Source organism: Chelonoidis abingdonii, chromosome 1 (genome assembly GCF_003597395.2).
Source record: "Chelonoidis abingdonii isolate Lonesome George chromosome 1, CheloAbing_2.0, whole genome shotgun sequence".
In the NCBI taxonomy this organism is placed as follows: Eukaryota; Metazoa; Chordata; order Testudines; family Testudinidae; genus Chelonoidis; species Chelonoidis abingdonii.
Genome location: NC_133769.1, coordinates 83,737,404 through 83,760,920, shown reverse-complemented (window position 1 = coordinate 83,760,920; position 23,517 = coordinate 83,737,404). Strand labels below are relative to the sequence as shown.

Genomic DNA, 23,517 nt, shown 5'->3' with positions numbered 1-23,517 from the left:
TTGTGGCCACAAAGCAATGGTAAGCCTCTGCGTATCTCACAGGCACCCATCGTGACTGCTCTAACAGCAACGAACTCGGATGCTGTGGCCCAGGTAAACAGGAAAAGCCCACAAATTTAGATTTCATTTACTGTTGCCGAAGAGAGGACGATGTACAGACAAGAAAGGAGCTCTGAAATACGAAGAACAGCGTAGCAATAGCAGATTCCAAAGGACCGAGAAAAAGAGAACTACCACAGGCATGAAGACCGCAATAGACGGAATACTGAGGAATCTGATGCGAGACTAGATGGGAGGAAATGAAATAATAGTATTCAGTAATCAAAAACAACCAGTATAACAGAAATAGAAAATAGGCCGAAAAGAGAAAGAGCGATTTGAAAAAAAAAACACTCACGTCAGGCTACATCAGTGCGCGAAGACAAAGCATAATAGGGAAGCCAGACTCAAAATGGACCATAATGAGAAGGAAGAGGAGTGACGAGAGGACACCAGCTATGCAGACAGTCACAGACAATGCTCAACGAAAAAGATATTGCAAATTACTGGACTGAGCTCCCAAAAATGCCCAAAGTAGATATCAAACACAAAAGCAGGGACAAATAAGGATCAAAAGAATAGCTCCTCAATTTACATCCCAAACCCGCCAGCAACCAAGCAAAAAAGACGAAGAAAAAGAAGAAAAAGAAAAAAAAGAGAAAAGAACAATTCATGGCGAGACTTGGACACTTCATTCAAGAGAGGGACACCAAGAAAGTCTAATTGTCATAAGCTGGAGACTGCTAGGTAAAAATCAACAGAAAAACGAATATCATAGCAGCAGTGAGAAAGCGAGCAGCTATGTGCATCTCTCCCCCATGAAATGGGGCAGAGGTGGGTGCAAGAAAAGGACGAGGTAAGCAATCCTAGGTACGGAACACCATGATGATCACTAGGCCGGCTTATACAGGTGAGTCACTGGGGCAACTGGGAAAAAAAGTAAGAATATATAACCTGGGTAGCATCCCTAGTAGATTGGTACAGAATGCTGTAACCATCTCATCATAACAACGGGGCTAAGCTCATCAGCCCCCGCGCTTCCTGTTAAAGAAAAGATCGTCCTGCCTAGACGCATAGCAGTGGGCGAGCGGGCTGCTCTCCCCTGCAACCGCAATGTCCTGCCTGGAGATCATAGCACTGGGAGGCCTGACTCCCCCTCATTTTTATTTCAACTAAAAACTTCCAGTATTTCTTACCTGCATTCTTTAGACTCATGACACAAAGGAGGGGACACGCCACGGAGCCCAGAGGTTTGGGGGAGGAGGGAACAAGGGTGGGTGTTGCAGGGGCCACCCCTGTGAATGGCATGTAGCTCATTCATTTCGCGGGAATTCGACGACACAGAGACACCTGTGCAACTCATGAGAACTACGGAGACTCTAATAGCACAGGCCCAGAATTACTAGCAAGGACTGGACAAAATTTAGAAACCAAAAGGAGGATGACTCAGTGAGAGAAAGCCACCCGGAGTTTGCTGGGCGCCGAACCAAACGAGGATACACAAAGCCAGGGGCAGCCAGGAATAGCAGAACAGAGACAGAGGTACGACAGAATAACTGTCCCATCAATGAGCGCAGGAATTACCTAAAAAAAACGCCGAGGCAAGAACGGTAACAGAACCGTATATAAAACCGTGCTACTGCTAGCATGGACAAAAAGACGCAAATGAGAATAGCGTCATAGGGAGCGCTGGAGTACGCCTCAGGACCGTGGCAGCAAGCGGAGTACGAGGCGGAGTGGGACAGGGGACATGTCAAAAATAGAGAAGACACAAGAAAAGCAAGAAAACGCAGCCATGAGGAGCAAGGCGTCAAAAAGCATGGCGCTGGGGGGGGCACGGGAGGGAAGGGTAGACAGTGGGCGGCCGAGAGCAATCTCGCTGAGAGAAAACAAGCGCCCCGCGACAGACAAAGGCGTAGAAATCCGCCCAGTGCCGCTTAATTGCGGCCCCTCCAGGATCCTTTGAGTAGAGAGTATCTCCAATTAGTTATAGAAAAAAGATTGGGAAGTTATCATAGATACCACAGTATATATGAAGCAAGGAAGGAGAGCGCAAAATTGAACGATATTTCCAGGGCCTTTTAATAGCTTTCGCCCACAGTGAGAGCACGGCGAAAGCATCTGGTATTCACAAACAAAGAGCAACAGCTAATGGAAAAGTACCAGGTAAGCATTAGAATGGTGTTCATGCAGCAGTTCACATGTCCATGGGCATGATTCTTCGTGCCTTCGCACCAGTCTCACAGGACACCAGATACACACTTAAAGAGTGTTGATGGGCAGGGGAGACAGGCAGACTCAGCAACCTAATTGTGGTAGAGTTTAAATATCTATACTACCTAACAGGAGCCAGCTCTAACTTGAAATCAAGTCCCGGTATCAAAGAATGTTGCATGGCGGCAAATATACTCGGACGTCAGTGGGACACCATCTAACACACCACAGGAGCGAGGAGGACAATATATTGATAGATCACAGGGTGTGGTACCGGAGCCAAACGGCCATAGGAGGCTCGTCAACAACTACAAGAAATCTTAATATATCACACACACAAGTTATAGACAAAGCACACCGGAGAGTAGTCAGAGCAATAATAACAGGATATAAACTGTTCATATGCCACAACCCAACTAACCCAAGACCTACTTGGACAACATTTGTGTAAGGGTACCCACCGCCTCAATTGGGGATCATGACAAATCATAGGACAGACAGAGTTCATGGGGGACAATGAATCAAGATTACGCTCGCCAGCATGATACAATGGAAACAGTCAGCAAAAATGTTTGGGGACTACATGGATAAGCCAGGATAAAAAAACCTCTGTGAGTTATGCTATGAAAGTCAACCTGTGGGCAGTTAGGTTGACTGGATAAATAGACAAATCCCCATAAGAAATAGTCGTTAAAAAGCATAGATAGTCCTGACCCACACATCCATTGGAACATCAAAAGAAGCCAAGTCGGCAGACCAGAAAATTACATTGTATGACTCATTAGATTGAGCTAATGTCTTGCAGTTTGTGTGTGGAGAAAGGACTGCAATATAAAGTCACTCAAAATTTAATAATGAAAAGGACAATTCTGAATGTTAAAGGATATATGGCTCTCTAAAAATAGCCAAAACTCTAGGAATCTGTCCATAAGTACCTAATTTTGGAGCGTAGATATATCGCAGAGGAGAGCCAAGTATAATTATACAATTTCTAAATTAAATTGGTGCCTAGTATATAATCCACATATACTCCAAATTGAATAAAAAACCTGCATTGCAAACTGCAGTTCAAACCGAGCTGACATCGCAGAACTGTAACTGTTAAAAGGTTTAATGGATTTATCACAAATAATGGCAAACGAAATGCATGAGCACAAAGAGCCAATCCTGCTTTAAATATTACATATGACTGAGGAATGAATTAAGAACATAGAAACATAAACAGTCACATGTTCAAATTTTTACCTCCGTGAGTCCGAAAATCTCTTCACCGTTAAATTTTGAAATATCAGCACATTAATGAGCAACACACCTGACTCCATGATCGCATGTCCATTAAAAATTTAGCCCTTAAAGTCATGTAGGTTATCAAAGACATCTGAGTCCATTTATACATAAACAGACCTCTGCACAAGTCACAGAACATACACACACACGGATACAGTTGGAAGAGTTTGTAATAGTGTTGAAATGATAATCTGTCAAGATAAACTACCATTTTCAATTTAGGCTGAACTTATAATTACACTATAATTGAAGAGCTAAAAAATATAATAAGAAAATACATAAACAATTAAAAAAAACAAAGGAACATATAATAAAGTCAACCAGTTAGAAAAAATCTAACACTCATCCAGAAAATGCTGAGTGCAAAATGCTCGCATAAGCAGAGAACAGTACTGCTTTTATAAGAAGAAATATGTTACCTGTAACTTAATGAAAACTTATTCCATTTGTTCCCGCAATGCGAAACAATTTTGTGATCTAATATTAACAGCGAAGTATCACCTAAAACCCCGTATTCTGAAAATATCTGACAATCATTCAAACTGGAACTCTTCTCAAAAAGTTTTAACGTCTAACTGAAGCTATATTCCTGTCAACAGGAAACATGAATACTCAAAAGATACATTCCATCCCAATCCACCACCAAATGAAAACATGTGGTTAAGAAATTCATATAGACCAAAACAGAGAGCGTAAATATTCTCTACCTGCCCAATTCTACTGTGATATAAAAAAAAATTGCCCGCCCTTACTTATTTCAGTGTGCAACATGGAGTAAAACCACACTTAGAGAGAAAAGTGGCCCTGATAATTAATCAATATGAAGGAAAGAAGAGCATGAAAGGAAGATGAGAGGGAGGCACAGTAGCGAACAGATTGCATCTGAAGGCTTTGTCTCCACCCAACAGTTTAGCTTGAGTTACTACACTCAAGCTGGCTTCAATATGAAACAGCACATCACTCCAGCAAACCAAGAGTGACTAGATAAACAGTTGATAATTGGGCTACACGCAAGGTTGTAATCAGTAGACCGCACCACTCACAGCATACAACGCAGCTCAACCGCATCCAGGCTCAACTCAATCCCTACGGCTAAGTAGCGTACATTAAAGCATTAGGTCGATAAGCTAGAGATTGGTTGTAGTTAAGGCAACAATCAATGTACCTGAAACAAAGAGCTGTATGTTGAAGACAAGCCCTGAGACTGAGAAAATACCTACTAACAGAGCTTCCAAATAGCACCTATCCACTCCACAGTACAACATCTATGGTCACTTACTGTTGAAACTCAACTGTGCATATCAATTATCACCATGGGCAAGCCCACATAAAATATTGCAGTAAACAGCAAGAAAAAATGTTTGCTTAGTTTCCCTTAGACTGATTCACTCAGTGCTAATTTGCAAAAGGCTGACCCACACACTCTTTGGGCTTCGAAATTTATTCCTGGATTAGTTATGGAAGGTATAACAACACTTGAAGCCCCAGCACCTATTGCTTAGCACCAATACCTCTCATATAAATTAACACTACATCACTCCTTCCATTGCATTCCCCTGTGCACTATAAAAATATCCGATAGCACTTCACAGAAATGGGAACTATTGCATAAAGCAAGCAAGAAGAGCAGTCCAAGACAGGTACTACAAGATCCATATCAGAGGGAAAAAGAATAAGGAAAAGAAAAAAAGAAGCGATCTTGAAAAATTGAACACTTCCCCTTCACTGAGCCTACCACATAGAACATTGTAACAACTAAACAATTCCATTCTTACAGAGTTAAAGCACCATGTCAATATTAAATCCTTGGTATTGCAACAGATATAAAAATCTACGGGAGGTAGATGTGCAGTGCACCAACTGCGGGGAAAAAAAAAATCACCCTTGCAACAGTAAACAGACAGCTTAAAGTTATTCGTATTCTTAGGTAGAAAAACGGTGGTATCTCAGATACCACAAGTGGTACTGGTGTAGCAAATTTGACTTTAATAAGGCAACCACTAGCAACATGGAATAGAAGAGCAGCTGGGGGTGTCCACTCCCTGCAGCAGAGACAGGGTCACCTTGCAGATTTAAACTAGTAGCAGGGGTGCATGCTAATCTATTGCAGTTGCCACTCAACCACCGTCCAGGTCCTGGCCAACTGTCCGGGGGAACCTGCATTTAATTTAATTTTAAATAAGCTCTTAAACATTTTAAAACCTATTACTTTAAATAGAATAACTAAACATTGTAGGATAGACTACAGAAAGTCTCTATAAAACATTAAAATGTATTACGCAAGCTAAGACTCGGACAACAAAATCTGAAAGTTCGGACCCACGAACAGAGTAATGGTGAGCTCCTGTAACTTAGGAGTCCGTAAACCAGGTTTTTAGGTAACGTGAGGACTCAACCAAGGTTAGGATCTATCAGAAGGGCCAGGTCTGTGGGGCCTAATGGGAGCTGGCATGCGGAAGTGGCCGGCCAGCTAGGCCCATAGGCCCCGCAATCTCCGGGCCCGAAAACAAACATAAGAATTGGTGTGTTGCTTGTCGGCTGCTGTTTTGGATGGCTGCTGGGAGCTGCAGTTGGCTCATATCCGTGCAACGGCAATTGTAAAACAAAATGTCCCTGCAGTCTCCGCCAGCGGATTACCTGTTTCGAATGGACTTGCATTGCGAAGGTCCGCAACTTCTGAACAATACCTTGAAATAGTCTAATGACACAGCTGTGAAGTATGAACAATAGTAAATGTGTCTCTGGTAAATAAGCAGAGAAAGAACCTGAAATATAGCCAAAAATATATCAGATCAGTTCTTTGATCAAGGATATCTTTTCAGAAAGGAAAGATATGCTACTGATACAGTAATGCGAGGCAGGCAATAAAGTAATGGCACAAACAGCCTCCTTTCTTGTGTTTCCCCATGGTAGAGCTCTAGTATAACCCGATGCTACTGAAAATCTCTCGTCAGATCCTGCTTATCTCAAGAATTTAAAATGGCCTTCCCGCATAACTACAAGATTTGTAAAACAAAGTAAAATTCAAAGTCTCTTTTCTTCATACTCAAAATGGTCACGAAGCAGTGATGCTAAAATCAATTTGATAATTTGATTTAGACTTGCATAGTAATGGCTGGTTAAACGTCATAGTGATTAACTCAAATATAATCGAATTAATGGCCATGTTTTAATTGCCACTGTTATACAATAGATACCAATGAATTAATAAAATAATCGATTTGTTTAATTTGCAATTATCTGATTCAATTACGGTACACAGACGAAAAGGGAAACCAGTCTTCACTTTTATATACAAAACATGGCACGTAAAAAGGAATAAACAAAAGAACAGTAAAAAACAAGTGAGTCCTGTGGCATCCTATGGAGACAACCAAATTTATGTGGGCAATGAAAGCTCGTGGGCTCAGAAACACCACTTCAATTCAGTTATGCATGAGGAGAAATTTAGACAGAGGCATGTATAAAATCATCCGCACATGAAAAAGATGGGTTTGCCTTAATCAAGTAGGGGGTTGCCAGAGGACACCTGATCAAATTAGGTCCTGAAATAAAGACGGAGGAGTGATTGGCACTATCAATAAACAATTTCCCTCTCACGGAATATCTCACTACCTTCTTGTCAATCTGTTTGAAAATGAGCCTAACCTTTTGATAAATATTAGTCATGTACTGATCTACACTAACCCTAATCCGATATGGTAATACCGATTTTAGCACTACTCCTCTCATCGGGGAGGAGTACAGAAACCGATTTAAAGAGCCCTTTATATCGATATAAAGGGCCTTGTAGTGTGGATGGGTACAGCGTTAAATCAGTTTAACGCTGCTAAAATCGGTTTAAACATGTAGTGTAGATCAGGCCTTATATTTAGCAACTGCTAGCAATTCTCTTCTTTTCCCAGTGTGTCTTGTCTATTACTAATTCCTTTTGCTTTTTTCTTCTATAATATCACTAAAATTCCTTCATTCTCCTCTATCCCCATGGCGTAAGCCTTTGTCACAGATTGATCATCTCTTATTCAATTGCTAGAACATTGTTCCTGGAATCTCCCTATCCATTTATACAAAAAAGCCATTATAAAAGTTATTTTCCTCTCCTGCTGTTCCTACAGTATCACCCCCAGCTTTCTTGAATCCTTTCTTTGGCTTCTACCACATCCAGTACAAGTTTCTCATCTTCACTTGCATCTCTGCACCTCTTCTGGCAAGTACTCTTTATTATTCTCTTCACTTCCGCTCACTTTTAGCTTTATGCCTTTATTCGTGCTGTCTACTATACTTGCAGTAGTCTGCCAGTGACTTTCTCTCCTTCAAATTCTTCCTTTCAAATCCACTTCCATGAATTGTTCCTGTGCTGATTTCCTCATCAATGAACTGTCAATATGTACATCAAAGAATTGTTGTCTTCCCTGTGTAAAATTAAGCTCTTTAGGGCAGGAATGATTCCTGTGTTTTGTAGAACACTGCACATTACAGAATCATGTGCGTAATAAATAATTTATTATTTAATGCACTTATATTGTGCTCATTACCATTGTATCTGGATGCTATTTCAGTAGTTGACTTATTTCTTATCTTTATTTTTTACATAATACGGCATACTACATTCTAAAGAATCAATCACTTGCTAAGGATACACAAAAGTCTTCTAAGAGTCTTGTATCATCCTGCTTTACGTTACACAGTGAAGCTCAGAGATTCTACAAACAAGAGATTCAATTTTTTTCACACTATTGTTGACTCTACTAGAATTAATTTCTTATTTTCCTAAGGCTAACTTTTCCTTACCATATTCTTTAAAATCTCTTCTCACAAACTAGCTCTAGTGATGTCTTGGAAACTTACCAGTAGTAACCAGACTGCAGCCTATACTTCTGAACATTTCTGACTATGCATAGGACACATAGGTGAACAAAAGACGACACTGGAATGGATTTTAAGTGACAGGCTGCAACTTTATTATCATTAGGTAGGGGCAATATACCCACTCCATCTCACATACCAGGCATTTAATTGAGTCCAGTTTGGGATTAGAGGGCTCCGAATTTATAACTGATAACTCAGAGTAAAACCATCAGCCTACCCCCAGGATTCAGCTCAATTCAAAGTCCTCTCCTCTTCCCCCTCACTCCCCTTCAAAGTAGATAGAGGGAACCAAAGGGGGAGCTCAATCTGCTAAGACTTCAGGCCTTTCCTGTAGGCTTCCAAGCCATCAGCAAAAATTCTCGGTCTTATTTACCTCTGGGAGCTGGCCTGTTTAGCCTTTATTCACATGCTGTCTGCAAGTAGTGACAAACTATACATTCCAATGTTATCTCTTAATAGACTTCTAAATCATATTCTTCCTTACCCCAGCTGCACCTCGACAATGTAGTGAGGAAGGTGAAAACCCACTAGATCTCCAGTAACTTGATCCAACAGGAAAAAATCCTCTCTGATCCCAAAAAACATGCTTTTCTATAGATCAGATCCAAAGCAGCTTAGAAATGCAACTGCCTGCTTTACAGGGAGGTAAGACAGGGCAGCTGAAGAGGCAAGAAGCTTGAGTTGCTTCCACACCTCAATCAGCTATCTCCTCTGGTGGGTCAATCAGATGCGTAGAAGCTGAGGAGGGGGAGGGAGCATAGCCAGGCTCTGGCATGTGCTCTTTTCCCTTCCCTCTGAGGGCAACTTAGCCCCTTTTTTGGTCCAACCAGCAACATGCCCCTGATCCAAAGAGGCTGGGAGGAGGCATTTTCTGGGCATGGGCTTTTCCCTCCACTTCCCTTCTGGAGACAGTGCTTTCTCCCTGCAGTCCAAATAAATGTCCTCCTCACTAAGATGGGGGAGGAGGGGAGGGAGGATTTTGCAAATAGTCTTGAGACATATGTAAACTTAATCCAGTTCATAGCTTACTGATTTATTTCTATTACTTAAGGGATCCAAAGTCCTAACTTGGAATGCCACCATCCAAGAACAATATCCTACCTAAAGCTGAATGCTCTATATGCTTAAATTACTAAACTGTTCTAAGTAGATATCACACTGTGAAGCTTCACATCAGCACTGAACAGGGTGACTCACTGTAACCTCTTCTTAACACAAAGGTTTCCAATGCAGCAAGCACTCCTTAATTCAGAATAGTTGGGAAAAATCATAAGTTTAGAACCAGGAAGATTATTTTTTCTTATGGCATTTACCATCTTGCAGTTGAGTAAACCCAACTAGAAATTATTTCCTAATGAAAACATCTTAGTAACAGCTTTTGAAATCTTACAGCATGTACATTGAAAAGTGCATTACATTCATATATTCAATGCATCTCAGTGGGTTTGCACTAGCCTTTTATACTACAGCATAGGCTCTCTGTAAGGCTATTCATGGGAGCCAAGGAAACTGCATGTTTTTACAAGGCACTTGTTCTAAAAAGGCAATTATAGTTGAACAGTGGGAATCAGAGCTCAATAGTCCCTTGGTAGGCCACCTTACAACATGGAAAGGTACTTTTAAAACAAGATTCCTAGCCTGGGTTTTATACCAGTGGGTCTGTAAGAACAATAAGTCAGAGGACTGGCTTCAGTACATCTGGTAGCTGTTCTTTCTAGGCGTGATATGAATACATCTGATTAGATGGAAACCTTATAAGAAGTTAGATCAGTAAACTAGTATCTCTATTTCCTGCTGTGTATGCAGAACTAGTAGAAAACATTGGGTAAAATTAAAGAAAAAGTGCCAAATTTTTGCAGGTTTTTTACTCTTGATATATATTGTGATGACCATGCACCTCCTTTCTTAGTTACCTACAAACTCAAGTTGCTGTAGTGCTAATATTCTAGAATGGCATAAAGGTAGATGCACTAAAAATACGGAGCTGAGAAAAGGAGCAGCTGCATGTTTCTGTACCCACATCAAGCAGCAAAGTGAGAAACCTGGACTTCGAGCTGAACTCCTGTTTCAGTATGTCTACTGTACAATTCTTATCCTTAGCTTTACTCAAAATTATTTATCTTTACTGCAGAGTTAACACAAGCTATCTATACTGAGGTTATTTCTGTCAAGTTTGCCTAGCTCAAGGGATTAAAAACAGACTGTGAAATAACATTCAGCTGCTGTGTCTGCACAGTGCTGTACTCACTTCTGTCTGGCACTAAAACTTTTGGGGTCTTCCCCCGGTTCTTTCCATGAATTCTTTCCCAATTAATTGTTGGAGAACTTGTCTGTCCTTTCTAGTCATGCGAAGGGAATTGTAGGAAGGCACTGGATAACAAACTACCTTGAGTGGAAGTAGCCTGTGGCCACACTACAGAGTGATCGTGTTGGCAGCTGAGGAGTTGTGCTAGCTCCAGGTTTAGCCTAAGCCTCCTGATAAGTCACCCAACTAAAGTTAAATGTACCACCACACTTAGATTAAGGGATTTTATGTGTGGACGGTACTTGAGTTAGGGACATCACTTGAGTTATAACTTGAGTTAACCTTGCAGTGAAGACAAGTCATTAGTAAAAAATGGTTATCATGGTTTGTGACCCCATTCATGGTTTGTTAAACAATTTAATAATCTTCCTGATAATGGTCCTTGTCTATAGATTGATGGAATATGGCTTATGCTTTTTTTAAAAAGTAATACTTTTTTGCTATTGTTGTATTACCAGTAAATCTTGCTCAATTTGTATCATGGTTAATGTAGGGAACACGCGAGAGAGCATAATAAGAATCAATTATGAAAATAAACAAGCACAGCTTCTTGAAAAGAAAATCATGTGTCCCTAATGTACTAGAATTATTTAAATATGTCAAGAAAATAGTTAATAAGGAGAAACTGCTGAAATCTAATTTGGATTTTTCAAAAGACTTTGGTAAAGTCCTTCAAAAGAATCTAGTAAGGTAACTAAGTAGTGAAATTATAGAATATAAGTAAACAAAAGCAATATATTGAATGTAAATTGGCCATTTTCTTTTAATCCAATAACAAAAGAACATTCAAAGAAAGTGAAAGATAGAAAATGTAAAATAGTTAATACTTTTCTTGTTGTTTTGTGGTTTCTGGACAAATGCACTACAAAACCAAAGATATACCTGAGATACATCAATGATATTTTCATCATCTGGACAGACAACTTAAACTCCCTCATAGATTTCCATCACAACTTCAGCAACCACCACCTGTCCATTAAACTCTCTCAGGAACACACTTACATCAACTTCCTGGACACCACAATCAGCTTCAGCAATGGAACTCTACAGACAACTACAATACAAGACAATATACAAGAAATCCATGGATGATGCTCCTATCTTAATAGATCCAGTGACTACACGAAACACACCAAGAAATCTGTTATCTACAGCCAGGCACTCAGATACCACAGAATATGCTCTAAGGAGAAAGTCTCAGATATACACTTAACACTTAAAACCACCTTCACCAAACAAGGACACTCCACAAGAGAAATAGATTGCAACATGGAGTGTCTCAAATCCTGGAGAGAACCTGATTCAATAAAACCCTCTCCAACTGCACACCCCATGGTGTCATCTACTAACCCACACTGAAACCCCTACGGGATACCATCAAACTACTACAATCTGTATTTGATGGGGACTGTATCCTAAGAGAAATCTTTCTTGAACCTGCTCTTCTGGCCTTCAGACAGTCCCACAACTTCTCCGAGCTCATTATCAGAAACAAGCTCCCCACAGACCAGGACACACCAACTCAAAGAGCCACCAGACCCTGCCAGAACAACAGATGAAAAACCTGAAGACATATCTCCACTGCTGCAATGATTAACACACCCTACAACACACCTTTCAAGATCCATTGGTCCGTCCATGCCTATCACAACACTAAATGCCCCAATAATAACTATGTGAGTGAAACCAGACAATCACCACACTCTTGAATGAACTCACACAGGAAAATCAGTCAAAAACACCATATCACTTGTGGGTGAATACTTTTCACAAAAGGTCAGATATAGAGTGATCGATCTGTCCTCATACTCAAAGGAAACCTGCACAACACTTTCAAAAGATAAGCCTGTAAGCTTAAATTCATGACTTTGCTAGACACTAAGGCCTTGTCTACAGTACGAATTCTTTTGTCTGCAAAAGGCAGCTTTTATGGATAAAACAGTGGAAGTGTACACACTACAATGCTCCTGCTGCCGACAAAACTCTCCTGCTTTGCCAACAAAATAAAACCAGTGTAGAGACTTCATTCATTACATCACTGTAGCTGGACTACAAGAGTTATCCCACAATTCCCCCATGACTGCTCTGCTCATTGTTCCGAACTCCACTGCTCTGCATCCAGCTACGCATGTGCCCCTCCACTTTCAAAGCCCCAGGAAGTTTTGAAACAGCTCAGTGTAGAGAGTTCACATAGCTACTGCCCAGGTCAGGATGGCAGCTCCTGACAACAAATGCACTCCTGGCTGGACTACGGGAGCAGGGGCGGCTCCAGACACCAGTCCAGCAAGTATGTGCCTGGGGCAGCAAGCCGCGGGGGGTGAGGCCTGCCGGTCGCTGTGAGGGCGGCAGTCAGGCAGCCTTCAGCTATGTTTCTGTGGGAGGTCCCCCGGACCCGCGGCTTCAATGGTAATTCAGCGGTGGGTACGCCCAATCAGCAGATCACCAGCAGAAACGCCACCGAATCTGCGTGACCAGCGGACCACCCGCAGGAGTGCCACCAAAGGCCGTCTGACTGCTGTGCTTGGAGCGGCAAAAAACATAGAGCCACCCCTGTAAGGGAGGAGGAGGTGGTGATCTCCTTGGTCTGTGGGGAGCGGAGGCTGTGGGAGAACTCAGAGGGAATCATAAAATCAAAACATTAACATGGAATCCTGCTCCCCAGGCACTAGGAATACAGCAGCTGGCAGGGTGAGGCAGGCTGCTGCTGGGTGGGTTGGGGTAAGGGAAAGAGATTTGTGCTGTGCAGAGCCACAGAGAGAGATGGGGGCTGATGTTGGGGTGTCCTCCTCTCCCTGCTTGTTTACTGGCCAGCTTCTGCCTCAGGATTGGTTGCTTCCAGCTGCTGTCTGAACTTAGAGACAGCGTGCCGACACACTCTCTCCCCCATCACACACACTTTCACAACACACACACTCTGTCTCTCTCTCTCCCTCCCTCACACACGTACACATTCCTCCCAACATTCTCTCTCTCTCTCTCTCTCTCTCTCTCTCACACACATTTACACCCTACCTATCTCTGTGGACTTCTTGTGTTAGTGTTGAGTTATGTCAATTTGGTCATATTACCGAGTGCTACTTTAAAAAGTTATTTAAAATGTGTTACTTTTTGGGCACATGCAGCAACCATTACAGGTTTCATGGCACCATGCAAACAAGGGTTCATAGCATGATGCAAACAAACAACGCTAGGCTCAGCACACTACAGCAACCCACATTACTTTGTGGCTCAGTGGTAATATGCTCCTTCAAGGCATCCCTCAGCTTAATAGTCCCCTTTCCTCCACCCCACCCTGTTGGCCTCCTCTTATAGCATTGTGTTCATAATACATAGCACAATACTGAAGATCAGTATGAGATCCATGCTTTCTGGCAGAAATGGCTGGGTTGAGGTTACCAGGGCAGTTGAAAAGCATATGGCAATGTAGTAGGATACCCATGGAACAATGAGATTGAGAAACCTTCATCATGTGACACTGTCCCTGCCCCCGTGGAGCATTGAAAACCCTTCCTAAAGCACTCTGCAGCCAGTTGCACAGGGGGATAGCTACCCATCATGCACCGTGCTCTCTGTTGATGCAAGAGCTGCTATTGTGCATGCGCTCCACTGACACAAGGAGCATAGTGTGGACATGCAACAGAGATTTAACTATAGCAGGGGCTTTGTCACAATAACTTGCATTAACAAAACTCTGTAGTATAGACAAGGCCTAAAAATCATAGATTGAACAGAGACACTGGATTTATGGCTTATTACAACGGTCTCATCTGTAACCCACTATTCCACCTTTTTGTCTTATGACTACAGGGGTATTAATAGGCCACTTCACCCAGAATGTTCCCTTAGAATATGTGCTAACTACTTATGCTAAACTATCTGTTCAATCTTGTATTTAGCTATGACACTCTTGGTACCTTTCCAGACCCGAGGAAGAGCTCTGTGTAGCACAGAAGCTTGTCTTTCTCACCAACAGAAGTTGGTCCAATAAAAGATATTACTTCGCCCACCTTGTCTCTCTAATATCCTGGGACAGACATGGCTACAATACTGCATAGATCTTATATGGCATGTGGCTTAGAAGAAATCTAAAAATAAGTGGATGTTTATTAGATAAGAATATCCGTAGTTACAGTAGATTTTTTTTTTTTAAATAGAAATCGAATCCTTCATTTTTCAGGACATAATGTAACCTCTAACTCATGGAGTCAGGATGAAATTTTCACCTATGGGCAGGTTAGTCTATAACTCAATTACTGGGTTTCTTGCACCTTTCACTGAAGCAAAGGATACCAACAAGTAGCAGATTGATAATGGGTATAGCAATTCTCATATTCCTGATCCTACTTGGCCTAATTGCATAAATGAGATTTGTCCTATAATTCTAAGCTCAGTTTCGTATACTACCCTCTTCAAAAATTACCATCCATAGCAATTCAATGTTTGGTACTGAGGCAGGGAAAACCCTTAGAATATTTCAGTCTGATCTATTAAACTTAAAAATAAATCTGAGGTTTGACAGTGAAAGTTCAATTTAAAGTGTGTGTAAAATAAATAAAGTCCCACAAGATAGTATCCCTTCAGAAGTATGGGAGCTGACTGCTTGTTTAGGGTCAACCATTTAAAGAAAAGGAAATACTTCATGATACATCCCTGGGATATGTTCATACATACAACTCTGTAAGATAACATTTGGGGGAAATACAGTGTTTACAAAATCTTTTGAAAAAAGATACGTATTCTCCTTCTGGGATACTGAATGGGAAATTGAGCTAGATGGGCTGACCTCCATCTAATAAGACTGTAAGTGGCTTCTCATGTAACAGGGACTTTTTCTGATTTGTCTCATTTTCTGTGAAGGTGTTAAACAGTTTAGTCCAGACTGCTGAAATACAGAATGGTATGGTACAAATTAGTAAATTCCCTCTGAACAAAAATGTTTATTAATTTCTTTCTGTGGTGTGGTAGTATAAATAGTTGGCATGTCTGGGGAGTGGGTTTTATTCCGAAAGACTTTTTAGACAGGAAACGTTAAAAAAAAAAAATAAAAAAATAAAAAAAAAATTGCAGTTGATCCATTCTTTCTACCATACAAGCTAAATTACTGTAAAACATGGCATAATTTATTGGCAGTTCCAGGCACTAAGATAAAGGGCTTACTGCCAGTCCAGCACTTGTATTACACTCAGGGGCGGCTCCAGGCACCAGCACAGCAAGTGCGTGCCTGGGAAGGCAAGCCGTGGGGGGCGGCCTGGCGGTCGCCATGAGGGCGGCAGTCAGGCAGCCTTCGGTGGCATGTCTGCGGGAGGTCATGCCTGCGGGAGGTCGCATGGCTTTGGCAGCAATTTGGCAGCAGGTACACCGAAGGCACGGGTCCAGCAAATCACCTGAGGTGGCAAAAAACATACATTGATTACACTTAAGTCTTGCTAGTAAGATTTGATGATTAGCCTTACCTTCAAGTGTCAGTTACCTGTATTTCTGTGCTTGTCTGCATGCTCTAGCTTTATAGCACCTGAGATTACTCTCATCTATCAGTGTATCACTTCAGCTAAATACTCTTTTCCCAGACTGTTGAAGGCAAGGCCATTGGACAGATGTATGTGCACTTAGCCCATTTTCCATTTTTATTGATATTATAATCATTTATACTTCTATCTTCATACTGTTACCCTAATAAACCATAAACAGACTAAATTGTCTCCCGTAGCTCTCCCTCTTCATAGGAATATGTCTAAACACATTAACCTAAATTACACAACACTTAAAAGGCTATTTGAGAACTAAAGGTATGTACAACAAGTTAAACTATTGCCTAGTTTTCTCCTATCAAATATGTAATATTGATAATTCAAAATCTGAAATAATTAAAAGGATCTATCTTTTCAGCCAGAAAATTAAGTTACAAATCCTATTTTGCTTTCATTTGTTTCATTTGGAAGCAGCTGAAACTAATTTTGAAACACTATTACTTAGTGCACACCTAACATGCAGTGTAAATGGTTGGCTATTATGAAAAGAAAAAAGGAAGGAATCAAAATATTTGAAGTCTTAAAGATTAGTAGTCCATATTCTCCATAGGGCTATGTAAAACTTGGCAGTGTCACTTCTTAGGGGCTCATTCAAACATTTCCTTTGTTTTTTTAACATGTGGGTTGGTACACTACCAAGTTTTGAGTTTAAACAACCCCCAAAAATCTGAGTAAAACTATCGAACCTACTGAGTTTCATTTGACTAGCTGCAGTACTATAGGAAGCAGCAGAGTATGACTGTGAGAACGTAAGTTTTGCATTGACTAAACTGCAAATCATTTCAACTTGATTGAAATTTTCATGGTCTTTCCACATCTTTTAACTATTCAGTATCTGGCTTTCAAGTGAGTACCAAAACATGAAGCCAGAAGAGTTCCATGTGGCTTCAGATTTTTGTTACAAACATCCATAGCTTCAGTTATCCATAATGTGCTTGTTTATTAAATTGTCTGGCTTCAGGGTACTTTCCCTTCCTGAAACCTGTGGGACAGGAGCCTGTTATGTAGCAAGTGGCTATAAATAATGATTGTTGAATAGAAGGCATTCCACATTGCAAGCTCAGTGCTGCCTAGCTAGTGTTCTTTTACAAAGTTTTTTTGCCATCTTAGACTGGCTATGGCAGACTAGAATCATTGTCCTGTAACACTTTTCCTTTTCACAAGGTGGGCATTTTTTTTGCTTACTATGATTTGAATGTTTGAGCTATCAGGTGAACAAAGGCTTAAGCAGGAAATCAATTCTAGTTACAAGATGATACAAATGTTCTTGCAAATTTCATCGCAGTAATTTTTCACCAGTGCAGCTCCACTAGTGGCAACAATGGAAAACAGGAGATGGGCATTTTTCATTTTCAGGACAAACGGCAATGAAAAAGACACACTACAACTTCTGTGATTCTATGAGGTGAATCATGGTTACAGAGTTTGTTAGCATAGGCAGTGTTTTGGGCACAGTGTAAAAACATAGGCACCAAGGGAACTTTTTATTGCAAAAATTTAGGGGCCAAATGAGTTTAGGTGCCTACACATTTAGGTAGCAACCAAGCAGGGGTTTTACAGATCACAGTGGTGCCTAAAAATAGGACTTGGGTGCCTAAAACTGGAGGTTAGGTACCTAGGTACCTTTGTGGATCCAAGCCTAGTGTTTACTTCACTGGGTGATGCCTAGCATCTTATTCATTGCTTTTTGTAAAGTTATAAACTACAGTTGATATAGCCAGAGGGCAACCATATTCTATTATTACCTAACCAAAAAAGTCAGTGTGTTCTTAGATAATATAGTGCTTTACAAATCAGGTAATCTGTAAAATGTTACCCTAAAACTGTAAAATTCAAAATTTTAAACCATATACAAAAGTGGAGACCTCCCACACATCATAAAAAGATATATTGCCTAAATAATATATTGTAGGATTTAGAGAAATGGGAAGGGAGGCGGGGGGAGGCAGAAGGAGTTGGGTATAAATCTTTGCAGTTTTAGTGCAGAAGGATATTTGCACATTTCCTGTAACTGAGTTAATGTGGAGAGTTACAGCCTCCGATAGTGTAATTGTGGAATATTTTAAGCACCGTTACAAGTTCCTTGGGAGACAAAGCCACATAGCTGAGACTAGGGTTTATAAATGTATTTTACAAATGCTCCAGGGATAATTTTGCAGCTTTTCTTACTTATTTAGGCATAAACGTTCAAAAGTTGGCACTGATTATGGGAGACCAATTTCTGAGGGTTTCCAGTTGAAGATACTTAGTGTTTTATGTAGGGCATTCAAAACTGAGTCACTCAAAAACAGTAGCTGCTTTTAAAAACGTTGTGTGTTAGACACTGCTCTGGTTATGTGCCAACTTCCTATGAAAACTCCTTAAACTACTTTTGACAAAGTTTACCTATCAACCTCCTCATACAGTTCATTGCTTTCCAAAGGGAAAACAAATGGCACTATGACGTGAAATTCTGCAAATTCAGGCTTTCATGAACCAACGAGGAAAGCGAGAAACAAATGGTCCCTACAACTGAGGACCATTTGTTGAAAAATGCCCTACTACCAGCTTCTTTGCAGTTAATCCAGAGTCCTGTTATGTAAAATATTTCCAATGATGTCAATTGCTGTGTTATCATTGTGGGAATGCCTCTGATTATGTTAACTGCTATGTATTCTCACTAAGAGAGACTATCTCTGACTGACTAAACAGGTCCACCCAATATAAAGTTAACGAGGAGTCCGGTAGCACCTTTGGACTCCTTGTTGTTTTTGTGGATATAGACTAACACAGTCACCCCTCTGATAATTGACACAAATTTAAAGTTTTATAGTTAAAATCCAACACCTTATATTACTCCAATTCTACTTCAACCTCCTTTTGCCTCCACAGCAAATACATGCTATGTCCAATGTATATTAGCAGCAGCATTTAGTAAAAGGTATGGGAATCCTCTATTTATATTCTCTGTAGAGGAGAGGTAAGAGAAACAAAGGCATGCTTTGAAGAACAAGTAAACAAAGACAGGATGGTTGATGTAATATATTTTATTGGACCAACCTCTATTGGTGAGAGAGACAAGCTTTCTAGCTTCCAGAGAGCTCTTGTTCCAGACCTGAAGAAGCTTTCTACTCTCTCAACACAGCAGTGCAAAAAGACACCCCAGGTTGTAGAATTGAGGAGACACAGCTGTTCAACAATCTAAATTGTATCCTGCGGAATGTTACACACATTTCAAGGGACCAGTCAAGGTGAAGTGGCCATTTAACACTCCTCTAGTCAAAGCTTGTTTCTGTTACCAACAAAAGTTGGTCCAATAAAAGATATCACCTCACACACCTTGTCTCTAATATCCTGGGACCAACTTGCCTACAACAACACTGCATACAAGCAAACAAACAGGAAAACACACACATATATATGGAAGAAAAAAATCCTAATGGAAGAAAAAAATCCTGGTGTAATTTTCCTGGTCAAAAATAAGATCCAGATGTGCAGGACAGTGGATTTGTGTTCATTTGACTGACCAAGCAAGACAGCTGAAATATATCTTTTAAAACATTTTATATTAAATAAACTGTCCAGCATGGGGCTTTTTTATTCCCTGAGGGTCTTGTCAGTCCATCCCACATAATGAGAACCTTATCCTTGCCACCAAGCTAATCCAGTGTGTTCATTAATTCTACTTCTTTAAATCACTTAACAATAATATCACTGCCTACTTGCTAGAGAAACTGAACTGTCTGAATTTTTGTTCCTTAAGCAACTGAAAAAGTGATCCTTTTCCCTTTGAGGTTATGCAAGATTCTGTTGAATGAACTAAACTCTAGTCTTCCATCCATTCCTTGTGGCTATATTGTTTCTCAATCATTTTTGCCCCTAGACTTACATAGAAACAATGGTCTTTATCACATTTCAAGGTAATAGAAAAATGTATAACCTCAGTGCTACTCCTTCACAAAAGGAGCAATCATACAGAGATCCTTCCTGGTACTCTTAATCAGAGAGTGTTTTGCCCTAAGGTTGGGGAATGTTCCCTGGCTGTTGGATTCAGATGCCTCAGATCCGTAGGTTCCGGTAGAAGTTGTTCTGGCACTGGAAAGTCAAATTTTCTCAAATGGTATTGCTAAGTAGGGGTTAGCCAATATGGCCAGGGTATCCACAGTGGCATGTGCTAATCCTGCCAGTTACTCCCAATCCAGGATTATATCACTTGTTTGATTCATAGGATTTACAGGAGTGTTCATTCAAGGAGTCCTTATGTCTTGGATCTGCCTGCTGCGAACAGTCCAAAGAACTAACTGATATATGTTTTAGTTTACCTTTCTTTTCTTTTCTTCAGAACTGACATAGTTAGTTCCAGTAAGTTGTCCGGATCCTTAGGGTCTCTATCTGCTACAGGTTCCAATGGAGACCATAATATTTTTGGTTCCAGATCAGAGGATTTGGCTACTGGAAGCTCAGTTGTCTTGGAACTGGAGCTTGGTGCCAAGGCCAAAATTTTCATAACTGATACTTTCTTGGATCCACAAGTGCCCGGAGCCAATTCAGGTCTCCTATCCTTCCTTTTGCATCCCTTAAAATTATTGCATCACAGAGGCTTGACAGACAAGGCCTCTTGTAACAGAAGGTCTTGAAGTCTGTTCTGTCTCTCCTTCTGGGCTCGAGGAGTACATGTGCTGCAGATAGCACAGCATGCCAGAGAATAATTCTCATATAGGCCTTTCAGGCACTGAACATGCATCTCAGATGCTGGGAACACTCCTGAGCACAATACGCATCTCTGAAACCCATTGTTACGTGCCTGGGTGCTCTGCAACGACGAGGCCCACACACACAGTGAGTTATTTGGCTTTAATGAAGGTAAAGTGACACATCCGCAACGGGGACCCTGGGCGTTGCTGTCACTTAGGCGGGGAACCCAGCACTGAAGCTCAGCTCAGCCTGGGTCGGAGTCCAACGGCGGACTGGGAGCATACAGCTATATACACAATACAAAAGCAACTCATACATGTGCAAAAAGGGACTTCCCATAGGCTATGTCCGCCCTTTGGCCTAAGGCCATACAAACTGGTTTCAACCAGTTAAAAGCAAGTTATAACTGGCATGCCGTGTCCTACAATGACCGGCCACTTAGCAAGCAGGGGCTTTTCACAAGGCCGCCAAGAAAGCGGAGACACCCTAGCTAGGCTGTGACACAATCTTCTGCAGTCCCCTACATTCCTCCCCTCCCTTTCTCAAGCGACGCCAGTGACAATGACCCAAGGGCTGGGAGGGGGTCCTCAAAATTAAAGGTGTAATCAAAAAATACAGCATAGCAAACAGCAGCAGTAGTCTTAATAGCCTGTAAATCCTATTCAATTAAGCCAAAATAATTGACATAAAAACAGCATTTTTCCCCAATGCAAGTAGAAGTCCCCCGCTACTCAGGAATGAGTGCACGGACAAAGGAATGAAATCCTGTTTGTCTGACAACTAAGGGATTGGGGCACTGACTATAAATCAGTTAGATATACCAGGTGATCTAATTTCCCATATGTCTCGGTGAATAATCCAGTTCTATATGCATCCTCCCCATGGACCTATCAGGATTCGGTATGTGGGAGCCCACACCCCCCTAACTGGTCCAAATGCTTGGAAGGAGCACTGTGAATATCCACATTTCCACCTAGAAAGTGTCCAAGCATGTCTCCATGACCACAGATCAGATGATACTCCTGATGTGTCTGTAAGGGCAATGGGCCAAGTCTGGTACTCAAGATCACGCCAAATGGCCATCAGCTGGTCATTCAGGAAATCCTGAATTTCCAGACATACTAGATCCCACTGCAATGCCTTCCCAGCCTCAGTGATATTCAATACCATCTTTCCTCGGTGTAGTACTATATTACATCTGTTATTTAACTATTCTCAGGTACTTTCAAAAGGCATTTACATTAATAGCATAGGAGGGGGTTACATTATTAGTCACTGGAATGGTTTCAATACAGGTAAAATTTCCAGTGGCAAAACAAACTCTTTGGGTACTTGTTATTTAAAATCCAATTAGAGAGAGCAATACATGCTGAAGGATTTATCCAGAACACAGGGCGCAGCCTGTAGAATAAACCCCAAAATCCAATCAATAGCACATTCCCAAGCATGGGTCCCACAAATTTCTCCCGCCAGTGTATAAGTCTTTGTTTCTTCACCAGGGTCAGTTCTTAATGTCCTTTCTAGTCAGGAATTCCTGGACTTTGGCAATATCAGTAGAGTGAGTGTTCCTTCATCTTCCCCGAAAGAGTCGTGGTTCAGCATGCTATGGAGGAGACGTTACTAGCACATCACCCTGTAATGGTTTTGCTGCTTCTAGAAAGATTCAAAGGCACAGTAGATCTGTCAAAGGACAAGAGAGAGGTTACTAGCACTTCACCTTGTACTTTTTCCCTGCTGTCCAGAAGGCACAGTGGAGCTGGAAGGAGAAATAGGCTAAGCATCAGTAGGAGAATCCTCCCGAGGGGGAAGGGTCTTTTTGCAGTGATAATCTTGGGTCCAAGCAGTCAGTCTTTGGCACTTCACAGTGGTGTTGGTAGTCAGCAGGACCTAATAAGGGCCTTTTCAGCACAGAGCCAAAGCAGTCTTTCGTTGGTGGACCTTTACATCAATCCAGTTTCCTGATTCCAAGGAGTGGCAGGGCTGCTAAGGTCTTTGGGTAGCGCTTCTTTACCTGTGAGAAAAGGAGTCTAACATTTCATTAGTGCCTGGCAGTGTTTTGCAGATCTCACAGCTGCTTGGGCACATTCACATGCGCCCCCCCCCCCCTTTTCTTGGTTATCAGCCAAGTCTTAGCTGTGAGCAATGTCCTTGAATGGAGCCAGTATTTTATCTTCAGCCTGCCAGCTATTATTTTTTTTTCTGTCCAGTTAACTCATTCTGTTCTTTTTCCTTCTCCCTTTTTGGCTTCTTTTTAACCTACAAAGGAAACTTCTACTTTTCACTCATACACCTTTTCCCAACAAAGAACACATAAACATTGCCATTATACAGTACATTAGTCTTAGTATTCAATGTATGCCACATATACCCTTTCACTAAAATAACCTTATTACAGAGCTTTGGAGCAACAAGCCAGGGCAAGCACACCCACTTTGAGGAGTTCATTCAATTTAACCCTTTTGCCTGATTCCAAACCAGACCATCCCATAGAAACACTAAACACAACAATGCCGGCCACAAGACAGACACCACAAGACAAAACATAAAACACAAAACATAATTCCTAACATAAGACCCACCCATCTGTCTGCTGACACTTAA

At 41.2% G+C, this 23,517-nt stretch overlaps 1 protein-coding gene across 1 annotated transcript in view; it reads left to right on the top strand.

Moving 5' to 3' along the window:
- KITLG (KIT ligand) overlaps positions 1 to 23,517 on the top strand; it is a 94,145-nt gene that overhangs the window by 16,118 nt on the left and 54,510 nt on the right. The window lies entirely within an intron of this gene.